The following is a 10,805-nucleotide window of genomic DNA, read 5'->3' on the forward strand; positions in this document are numbered from 1 at the left end:
CAAAGCACCTCCTTTACCAGCATGTAAACAGAGGACTTGTAAATTAACCCTGATCTGCTTGGCGCTGACTGATGCTGTCATGGCTATCTGCCTCTTTCATCATGCCGAAGGCTCCTACCCTGATTCTTGACCACGACCAGTTGCAGAACCCTACTCAAGATCTGACCTCCTGCAAGGCCTTTGTCCAGCTGTAATCAAATTTACCTGCTTCTAGTAGTCAAGATGTTCTTGAATATCATGATTATATCAGGCCAGGGGAAATTAAAACTTTGCAGGAAGTCCTCTAGGAGCAAGGAGGATCTGTGACCAGTGGCTGATCACTCTGAAAGGGCCATTTATACCTGTTCCTAGACCTTTGTTTTTGTAGACAGGACACATCTTTATTGAATCATGATGACATTTATGTAATAATAAAAGTCATTTTGACATGTAGCAAACTCTGTTTTTTACTCCACCAGTCACTGAATGAGTTTGTAAGAAATTGAATTCACAGAGCAGTAAAAGGTAGCTCTTGATTGCTCTAAGCAGAAATGACTTCTTTCTCCCTTTATAACCCTTCATAAGTTGTATCCCATGTTCTTGTTGCTAGAACAGGGCATCATTTTCAGCTTTCTTCTTGTTGCTTCCTGTGTCAGCTGCCCACCTTCTCATTGGGACACGAGCCAAAGGCAGTTCAAGTGTCTAACGCAACTGCGCACACACACACACACACACACACACACGTTTCCATTAACTCCTCACCTTCAGCAGACCACAAGAAAGAACAAGCTATGAACAAAAACAGCCCTCTTAAGCAAACAGCCCTATCAGTCGCCACCCTGGAAATGACAGCTTTACTTCTCTTTCCTAGCCACTTGAAGGTGCAAGGTGTGATCCCTTCAAAGAAGCCTGTCATCAGACAGACTGTGCTGTGCCCACGCCTACACAAAAAGATGCTGACGAGCAGAAAATGGCTTTGTTCAGGAAAACTCATCACTTCTGAGTCCCGTAAAAAGCACACTTGCAACAGTACAGTATGTTTCTCTGTTGCACTATTCTCAGTAATAATCCTCAGCAAAAAACCAAACACAGTTTTAGCTTTTTAGATATGCACAAATATATAGCATTGATTTACGTTCACGAGAGAGGCGGTATAGTGGATATAGGGCTACAGAGCACTTTGACCCACATATTTCTTCAAATCTGTCCTCAGCTGAAAGTGCAGCTGCAGAGTGAAGTCTACCTTGAATTACTTTGGAGGGAAACACAGCTGATTTGCCATCAGAGGATTGGGGGTTTTGCTTCGCAGGACAACAACGATTGTTCAAAGGAAGCGTCGTCATGCTTTAGCCAATGTCGCACTCTATGGAAAAGACTCCATTGTTCCATTGCTTTCAGCAGCTGTGCTGACCCACATTTCCAAGCATAATATCTCGTGTAACTAAATGCATTCTTTTGGTTTTTCACAAGCCATGCAAGTTACTGTATGGACAGACAGATAAGTGGCTATTTGCTTAATGAGCAGGATGAATAAAATATCCATTTTATTTGATTTGTAAAAGGAAGGAAGTCTCTGTCCACCCTAATGGTGCATGCAAGAGCTGAGTGGAACTGACAAGCCCTGAAGCACATCTGTACCTAGGGTCATGCAGTGCTTGGCTTTTTGCCACGATGACATCATTCCTGTTGTCCACTTAAGGTCCTATAACAAGCATGTAAGTCTGATATTTATTTGCAATTCTGATGCTTATACTTAAATGTACAAAGGCCCAGTTCTACTTTGCTTGTCTGATTATAATATGCAAAGTTAATTATCGTATGCAAGACTGATTCCTTAATTATAGAAAAGTTTAGAACTGTTTAGAACTCTACTGTTTAGAGTGTGAGAAGAGTTTTTAATTATATAATAAAGAATCATGTAAGTTCGGTCACTGTGTAGTCTTACGTGTCCTGAGTAATTTTGCCTTATTTTGTCAGTCAAACTGCAGTGTATACAGACAATGGACAAAGCAAAAGTTTAGTTTCAACTTTGGTCAAGGACAATTGAGGTTCGCTGATTTGACGTGATCATAAACTAGGTCAGTCTAAAGCTGCAGTTTTATCACCACACCACTGTAATGTGTACCGATTAAGCAGCTGTTCAGTATGATGGCTGGTTATGGCATGAGGTGTGTGTTCACTGAGGAGTGGACTCGCTGGGGACCAAACGGGAGGGAATGCAGCTCTTGGGACCGCAAGGCCGTAGACTATATTGGGATTATAGATGTTCATATAACAGAATGAGGCTTTTAACAATTAGCTCAGCTAAGCAGAAGGTAGTGCTTGATTTGTAGATGGAGTGGAGGACAGCATGTCCTATAGGCTTGTTTTTGTTAAATGAATATGAAGACATATTAAATTGATTTGGCTATGCAAAAATATTATAGAATTATGTATTAGTATAATATAGTATCAGATGATATTGTGCTTTTTACTGCTGTTGTGAAAATCTGGATAGGCCCTTTATCTTATAGGTTTGGCTTTTTTGTTTGTTTTGGGATTTCTTTACATTTTTTTAAAATTTGTATTACCTTTTGTATGTCATTGGGAAACTTGTTTAGGTACATTCCATAGCTAGTTTACCTATATGTTGCCAAATTCTAACTGAACGATAAGACCATGACCATATGGTACTCTACAAAACCTCTGTGTACTCCAATTACCTGATTTACTGTGTGAAATCAACTCCAGTACAGGTCTTGGGCCTCAACACACCAGCGCATACTGTGCATATCTTGGGTGTAATCTGGGAGGTGGTCCAGAGGATGTCTTCTTTGCGCTGGCCAAGGAAACAGGAAACGTGGGCTGATAGCCAAGGAGCAGCCACATGCAGACACAGAGCTGGTCCGAGCTGGTCCTGGGTGTGCAGACTCTGATATCCCAAGGTTTCTCTGCAGAGGTTAGTGAATAAATGTGCATCAGAGTCAGAACATAACAGAATGTAACAGACTTGAGTTGGAAGCTGATAACCATCTACTCTAGGGAGGCCCATGCCAAATCATGATGTCATGATTTCACACTAGTGCCCAAGTTTATGCATATAAAGTCATACATTTTCTGTTTTAAGGCCCTCGTCCTCGTGGGATATCACATTTTTGCTCCTTCCGCAAACGTTCAGAATGTCATCACCCGGTCATTACTGTCAGAAAGATTTACTGATAAGAACTGAGTGCATCTCTGATCTTCCTGAGCCTCAGGCTTCCAACAGCATCAAGCAGAGACAGAGATTTTTAGAGGATATGTATTGTTAAATGTGACCCTCCTTTTTCCATACACAGCTTTCCACACCTCAGGAAGTATCTCAGAGTTCAGGTGCTTTTCCCTGGAGGATAAGCCTGATTGAGTCAATGAAATTTCTTATTACACACCTTCCTCCTCACAGCACTCAGTCTCCCCGGAGGTTCCATGTTTAACTGGCACCTGCAGTGCCATTACCGGACCTTCTGCGCTTGTCCAGATGAGCCCCATGGTCCAGAAGATCAACACTGGAAAAGGAATCAGCTGTTTTCTCCAGTACGGTAAAGGCACCAATAAACAGTCCCAATAAACTGTTGTTTCCCCTTTTATCATTTCAGTGTTGCTATCTGTTCCTTTCTTTCTTCTTCTTTTGTTGTGGAGACGGTAGCTTTTTTTGGAATATGGACATGAGGGGGGATATGTAAATCTTCCCCAAAGCTGCAGGGCTCCATCTGTATTCCAAGCAGGAACCACATTTGTTCTGTGAAAATATCACTGCTACTGCAATAATTCCACCAAGCCAACTTGAGCAGTTCAGCTATGCTCTGTGAAAATGCTCTTTAGTGGACTAGAATTGTGAAGTTGCACTATTTTTTTAAATTACATTATGCAAATTAGTCACTGGTAATGAGATAGTTGGTAGAATTATTAATGAGTGGAAAGCACTGTAATTGATTTATTCTGTAGCACATACTGCAAGAAAGTAGACGATGCTGTCCTGGGGATTTAGTTGTCCAGCTCTGTGGTGCTTGTCCTGTAGTCTTCCTCACTGGAGGTGGTCCTGCAATCTTCTTTCCATATGCAGGGCCCCTGAGTCCAAGCCCCAAAAGGGATCCATATGGAGCCTTTCAGAAAGTTCATCCGTTAAAACCCCCTCGAAGCGCACGGCTACTATCCCATCTGTCTTTGGCTCTGCTATCGTCTTTTTTTCCAAACGCATACTTTGCAGTGATGTAGTATCAATCTCTGTGTTATGCAAGCAAGTCTTCACAATAAGGAATGTAAGTTTATTTAGTACAGAGGCTTGATGTATTTAGGCCTAGATTTGCCTTCGTTAAAACGAAGTCCTGCTACATAGTCCAAATGTAGACATATGTTAACTTTTTAGAACAGTTGTTCTAGATCTATCAACAACTGACACTCAGTTCCACAATTGCAAAGGTAGTTATTCTGGATAGAGCCATTCACTTGATCCTGGTTTGCTCACAGGCCTGTAACATTTCATCATATTCATAAAGATACTGTCCAGATACTGTTAAAAACATTTTCCAGCTAATATTGTATAATGCAGTCATAGAAGCCACTCTGAGTTTGATCACCTTAGTACAATACCTTTCCAATTACTTTGAACATACATGGCCATACTAACGCTTGTTGTCTCTGGATCTGGTGTGTTTAAAAGCATTTTAATGTGAAGAATGTGCAGAACAGCTGTTGTATAAATTATGTGTCTGCCATTTGTGGTTTTGCCATTACCAAAGCTACAGGTACCCATTACATAATCCTCTACTTACAGTAAAATTATTGCCTTTATGAGATTTGCATCTGGTCCCATTCATGAGCCCATGCAGAACATGCACATTGCATGAGGAAACTACTGACTCAACTTAAATTCACCTTCTTAGTATATTATAATCTAAAATTTTTCCATTTCACTTTTACACATCAACCTAAAAAGTCCCAAATCAATGCCATGCAATGGTTCTATTGGGTTCATCTTGACCAAAACAGTCTCGCTATAAGTTGCTTCAGGTTTGCTTAGGAAAGCCGACATTAGGTTTTGTTTTTCTTTCTTCCTCTCTTGCTTTCTCTGTCAGGGATGTTATTGATGAGGTTTCACGGCTACTTGCTTTCGAATGCGACAAGCCAGAATGAAAGGTATTCATTAAAATACCATTCCACAGATGGTTCTCATCAGACTGTTTTAATCAGTTCTCCCCAGGTTTCATGCTCCCTCCCACACCCCCTTCCTTCAGGCTTCCATGAGTCATTACGGAGGAGCCAAATGACCCTGGAGTATGAAGTGACACAGGGGTTTAACTGCAGAGATCATTCTATGAAAGCCTTTTCACTAAAAATGCACTTCTTTCCAAACCCAAAGAATGAATGGTGTTAGTAGTAAAGACGTCCCTGGATAAAATGACTGGATGGAATGACTTTCCGGGGTGTTTTTAAGCATATGTGGCATGTGATTAGTGGTTTTGTTGATTGTCTAAGTGCTTTCGAGACAAAGATTGCAGATGAGGATGGGACAAAATACACTGATGAGCATGCACTGGCATTGATGAGGCTTGCTACCATGGCAACTGCACAAGTATAGTGTCTAGACTTTATGTACATCAATCTGTAGATCTCCAGACTGGACATACAGACACAATATAGCAAAGAGAATAGTAAGGGAGGTAGTGTACTGCTTGCCTACGGAGAACAAATAATTGCTCACTGACATACTCCTCTTGGCTGCATGTCTTCCTGTACACTAGAGCATAGCAGTTCACTGAATGACATGACTCAAAGGCTTAATCTTAGGATCCTTCTTGTCAGTGTAATGCTATGCTCAAGATCCACATGCTGTTACAACATTTTAGGATGAATATTCCAAAATGTAAACTAGCAGATGTGTTTCAGCAGCACATGCATACAGGAATGTCTTAAACAGCTGAAGTTCCTAAGATGTTCCTAGTATCAAAACCTGATTATGTTTAACGAAATATCTAATTCACATCATCTGTTCACTCCCAAAAACCTTTTCTCTGGGACAACACCCTGCCAAACCAGTTACGAAGTCTCAAAATCCAGTGAAATGGTCATATCATCCAAAAATGGAATTTCTGGTTTATATTTGATTAGATTAGATTAGGCCACAGTAGGTCAATGCACTAGTGGGCATTTCCCCAGTGGCTCATAAGAACGGAGTAGGTTTATCTAGCGTTTGGATTTGGACAGAGCCAGCCTATAAAGAACAGTGTTCCAAGTTGTTTCAGATTGGCACTGGGCCCCTCATCGTGCAGGTAACAGCTTGGCACCTTGGGTAGGGGCTTTGTTGAGCAACATGCCAGTGGTTTTTCCACCACCAACACTCGAGCATGAGGGCCTGGTCCCAGCTGCATGCAGCAGGCCGGGAGTCTGTTTATTGCACAGCCTTGACTGTGGGGAGCTTCGGCACAGGGCCAGGTGAGAGAGACCGAGAGTGGAGGAGAGCATGGGGAAAGACCTACAAACCTGCGAGCTCTAACAGAACGCAGCCACTAGACAGTGACGGGAAGCAGCCTCTGTCCAGAGAGGAGGAAGTGCGATGAGTTCGATCAGAGACAGCTATGAGCAATACGCCCAGGCGTAGCGTGAGCTCAGAGTATTCACTGTAGTGCACTTTTGAAGCGTTTTATAACATGCAGGATTTGTTTCGGGATTTCAGGGCTAAGGTTTTGGCTTCAGTGTCAGTGCCATTATGACAGTTTGTTACCATTCTCTACTGACATGTGTTTGTTTTTCAGCTAGGAAACCATGGCTAACAGTCCCCATTACACATCACTTCATCCACTACAAACCAGCATGGCAAGTTACAACACACAGAAGAATTTCTTACAGTTCATTCCTGCTAGTTTGCTGAAGATTTTACCATCGGTCCTAATCTAAGACCATGGTATCTAATGAAGAACCTCAAGAACACCTGAATATTAGATCCAGATGTATTAGATTAGAGTTGGAATTTCAGCTTATGCCCTGAGGAAACTTTTCTGCATCATCACTGCCAAAGTAGAGGCAAGACAGTAGTATTCCTGCAACATCTCTGAATGTCTTAGTATGGATTAGCATGTATGATATACAGCATACATAAACTGGCAGTAATACTAAGTGATACTAGCAAACAGTCATTTTCGTTCAGTTGTTGATTCCTTGCGGTTACTTCTTCAATTCCAGAGCGGCAGAATCTGCCAATCTGCTTTATACACGTTCCATTTGCGTACGTGCTGAGCCACCCATCCTCGAGCATCCAAGCAGCGGCACGCACACTAGGAGAGTAAACACACTGGAAGCTGGGGAGCGTGGATTATTATTGCTAAACCATGCTGCGCTGCAGGTCAGCTTGCAGCCGCAGATGGGCCTCTTCAGGCACAGAGGGGCCGCCCAGTGGGAGAGCAGTCTGATGGGAGGGAACACCACCGAGGGGGGGGCTGGCCATCACGTGGAAGCTTCACGCTGCCCTTTTAACACTGCTCTCATGGCTCCGTGAGCGTCGCGCTAATGATCTGGACAAGTGAGGCTGATCTGGGATCAGCGTAAAACAAAATGGATAACAAATTGGACATCATAAGATGAGATGACTGGGTTGGTATCTGCAGTAAATCTAATCATGTAATGGAAACAAGGACTGTTAATTTCCTGTGTCTTACAGGGTTGATTTATTATTAAAGGTATTCATTCAAAAGTGTCCTCAGGCCTTAAAACATTTGACTTAAACAAGAATAAAGTAAGACTTACAGAAGTTCTATTTTAACTGAATTTACTGAATTTGGAAAGAAACCTCATCAAGGTATTGAACCTCATTAAATGTGTGTGTGTGTGTGTGTGTGTGTGTGTATATATATATATATATATATATATATATATAATTGTTGTTTTTTTTTTGTTTTTGTTTTTTGGGGATGTATAACAATTTGAGGTATCATCCTTGACATACAGCAACAAGTATCAAAAAAAGCTGAATGTTGAGAAGGCCTATCGGTCTATTCCCCTTCTTGGTTCACAGCTTGAAACTGTCTATTGTCTGCTGTGTAACTTGACTGGCAGCAGGTCGCCCCTACACCTGAAGGCTGTTTGCTAGAGGCCAAGTGTGTACAAGGCCATGACCCTGTTTCAGGAAAACAGGAGATCGTGGATTGCTGCTAGAAACGGCTGGAGATTGAAAAGCCAACACGTGCAAGCCAGGTGGAATTGGCACCACTGTACGAGCAGTGATACGGTTCTTAAATGACTGTTGACAACAGTCCCTGTGAGCAGGTGCAAGCTTTGATGGGCTCCCCTGTTAATGCTGTGCACAACATGCCAGGTTCAAGGTTAGCATTAAATGGCCTGACTTCTAATTTTGACCCTATATGAAAACATCAAAAGTTCTGTCTAGGGTCATAATACAGCAGCTTTTAACTAACAACCTGTAAACACAGGACATGCTCAGGTGTCCTGTAATCAAATCTAAATCAGGGATGCTAAGTGGCCTAATGTTTCATATCTAAAGTCTAACTAAGTTTGATTTCAGTTAGATGAACTCTCCTTCTTTGTTCAGGCAAAACTGGATAAGACTCTTTTCCAGTATGGTCTTGGACTTTAAACTGTAGGTAGAGATTCCTTAAAGAACATCCTTTTCAGTTTACCACTAAAACCCCATCCTGACCTCTATAAAACTAAAGGCCAGTCTGGACTCCAAAGCACATTTTCCCCTCTTCCAGGATTAAATGCACTGTACCAGTGTTGTCCAACAGTTCAAGCATCCACGTTTCCAGAGTATGCTTATGGCAAGCAAATCGTAATTATGCCCATGTGTGGATGACTCCTGATCGACTTCTTGGTTCGAGTCCAATCCAGTTTGTCTCATTCTGAATTCAGCCCAGCTGTAGTGCGACACAGCCGATCTCCATATGTCTGGGGCACAGACATATTACTGTCGGTTTATTTTCGAGTGTCATGGTGCTTGAGCAGACACAGTAAGGCCACTCTTTCTCAGCCTGCCCTGTGCACAGAGGTGATAGGAGAGGAATCTGAAGTCTCTACCATGTACTCCATCACACCTAATGCATGCAGGGACCGGGGCTGGGAATTTTTTCAGAGGTCATGTAGCATGACAGTATTCATACATTGTACCAGCATTGGCCAGAATAGAGGCATTTGCTTGTTTGTCTGTCTGTTTGTTTGTTTTTATCAGCTGTGGAGGACAAACATTGGTATTAGGTGGGCCAATAGAAGGCGAGCAAGCCACACGCAGAGGTCACATATCATAAACAAAGAGAATGCAAAGAGTGAAAAATGTACTGTGTGTTTTGTGTTTGTGGTGTGTGTGATGTGTGCATGTGTCCCTGCTTGCTTAAAAAGAGCAAATCAGTAGCCTCGTTCCTGAATTGGGCCTTTATGGAGGCTTCAAGGTTTTCTTAGTTATGAAAAATGATTTTCTTCTGTCCATGTCCCCAGTCTTGCTATATTATAGACTATAGCAAATCTAAACTTCCTTTGAGAAGTAACTGATAGTCTATTTCTTTTATTTCTTTCTCATTAAATGTTTTTGTCTCAGGCTTCTTGGCTGTTTTCATAGTTGTCAGCATGCCTCTGGCAAAGAATTTTAAAAGCTTAAACAAATAGGTCCTTTTGTACTGTTTTTTTCTTTTTTGTCATCTCATAACTCACTTCTATCATGTTTTAATGAGCTTAGTAAAACATAATGAAGCCATTTGTGGAAATAAAATGATGCAAATACAAATATATTGTCATGAGTAATTACAAACACATTATCTTTCTTGTTACTATGTACTTTTCTTCTTCTGTTATTTATTTACCAATAGTATATGTCACCCAGCATTGGCTTAAATTGTTCCAACATACAAAAATGACTGATAATATGCAGTTAAACTTAATCTTAAATTAGCTAATTATTTCAGATGTATTAAAATCATGGAGTTTGCCATATTTATATTCATTGTTAATGAAAGAAACAATGTAATACGTTAACGAATTCACTTTTTTTCCCCACCATCTGCTCTGCAGTACATAATTAACTTCTTTGTGTATTCAATAACTTGTATGACAACACCTACATGTTGCTTTCATGAAGACATGCTAATGCTCTTGAAGTGACACGGTGATGAATGGAATGTTCCGGATGGTCATGAACTGTGGCAGGACCTGCAACCTTTGACTGTGCTTAGTCATCCACTTTTAAACTCTAAATGCTCCATGAAAACCAATGACTACAAAGCTTAAGGAACTTAGACATACCTCAGAAAAAGTTAGAGGCACAGAGGGGTGAGGCTTCTGTTTAGCTTTGTCATTTATCATGTCCCAATGATATTTACAAGGATATTGGTGTGGACCCCAAAACATGTTAATTCAAACACTTATATTACAGAAATTAATGTCAAAATATTTATTTTGTTTATGGGGCGGTGTTAGTTTGAAGTTTTGTCATAGCATAATTTATATACCTCACAACTTTAAGAACCACACAAAGGTAGAAATACAGAGAAATGCAAGGCTAAGGCTCTCTCTCTCTCTCTCTCTCTCTCTCTCTCTCTCTCTCTCTCTCTCTCTCTCTCTCTCTCTCTCTCTCTCTCTCTCTCTCTCTCTCTCTCTCTCTCTCTGTGTGTGTGTGTGTGTGTGTGTGTGTGTGTGTGTGTGTCTGTCTCGTAAGGTTAATGACAACACTTTGAACCCTGTTTGACCCTTATTTAAGAGCTGTCTTATCCATTTACGTCCAGTTTGGCACAGAAAATACACCATTTTATAAACAACCTAAAGAACCTATTATTTTACAACTATTTGCATGTTACTTATAAACGTTTTTT

Source organism: Electrophorus electricus, chromosome 16 (genome assembly GCF_013358815.1).
Source record: "Electrophorus electricus isolate fEleEle1 chromosome 16, fEleEle1.pri, whole genome shotgun sequence".
Lineage (NCBI taxonomy): Eukaryota > Metazoa > Chordata > Actinopteri > Gymnotiformes > Gymnotidae > Electrophorus > Electrophorus electricus.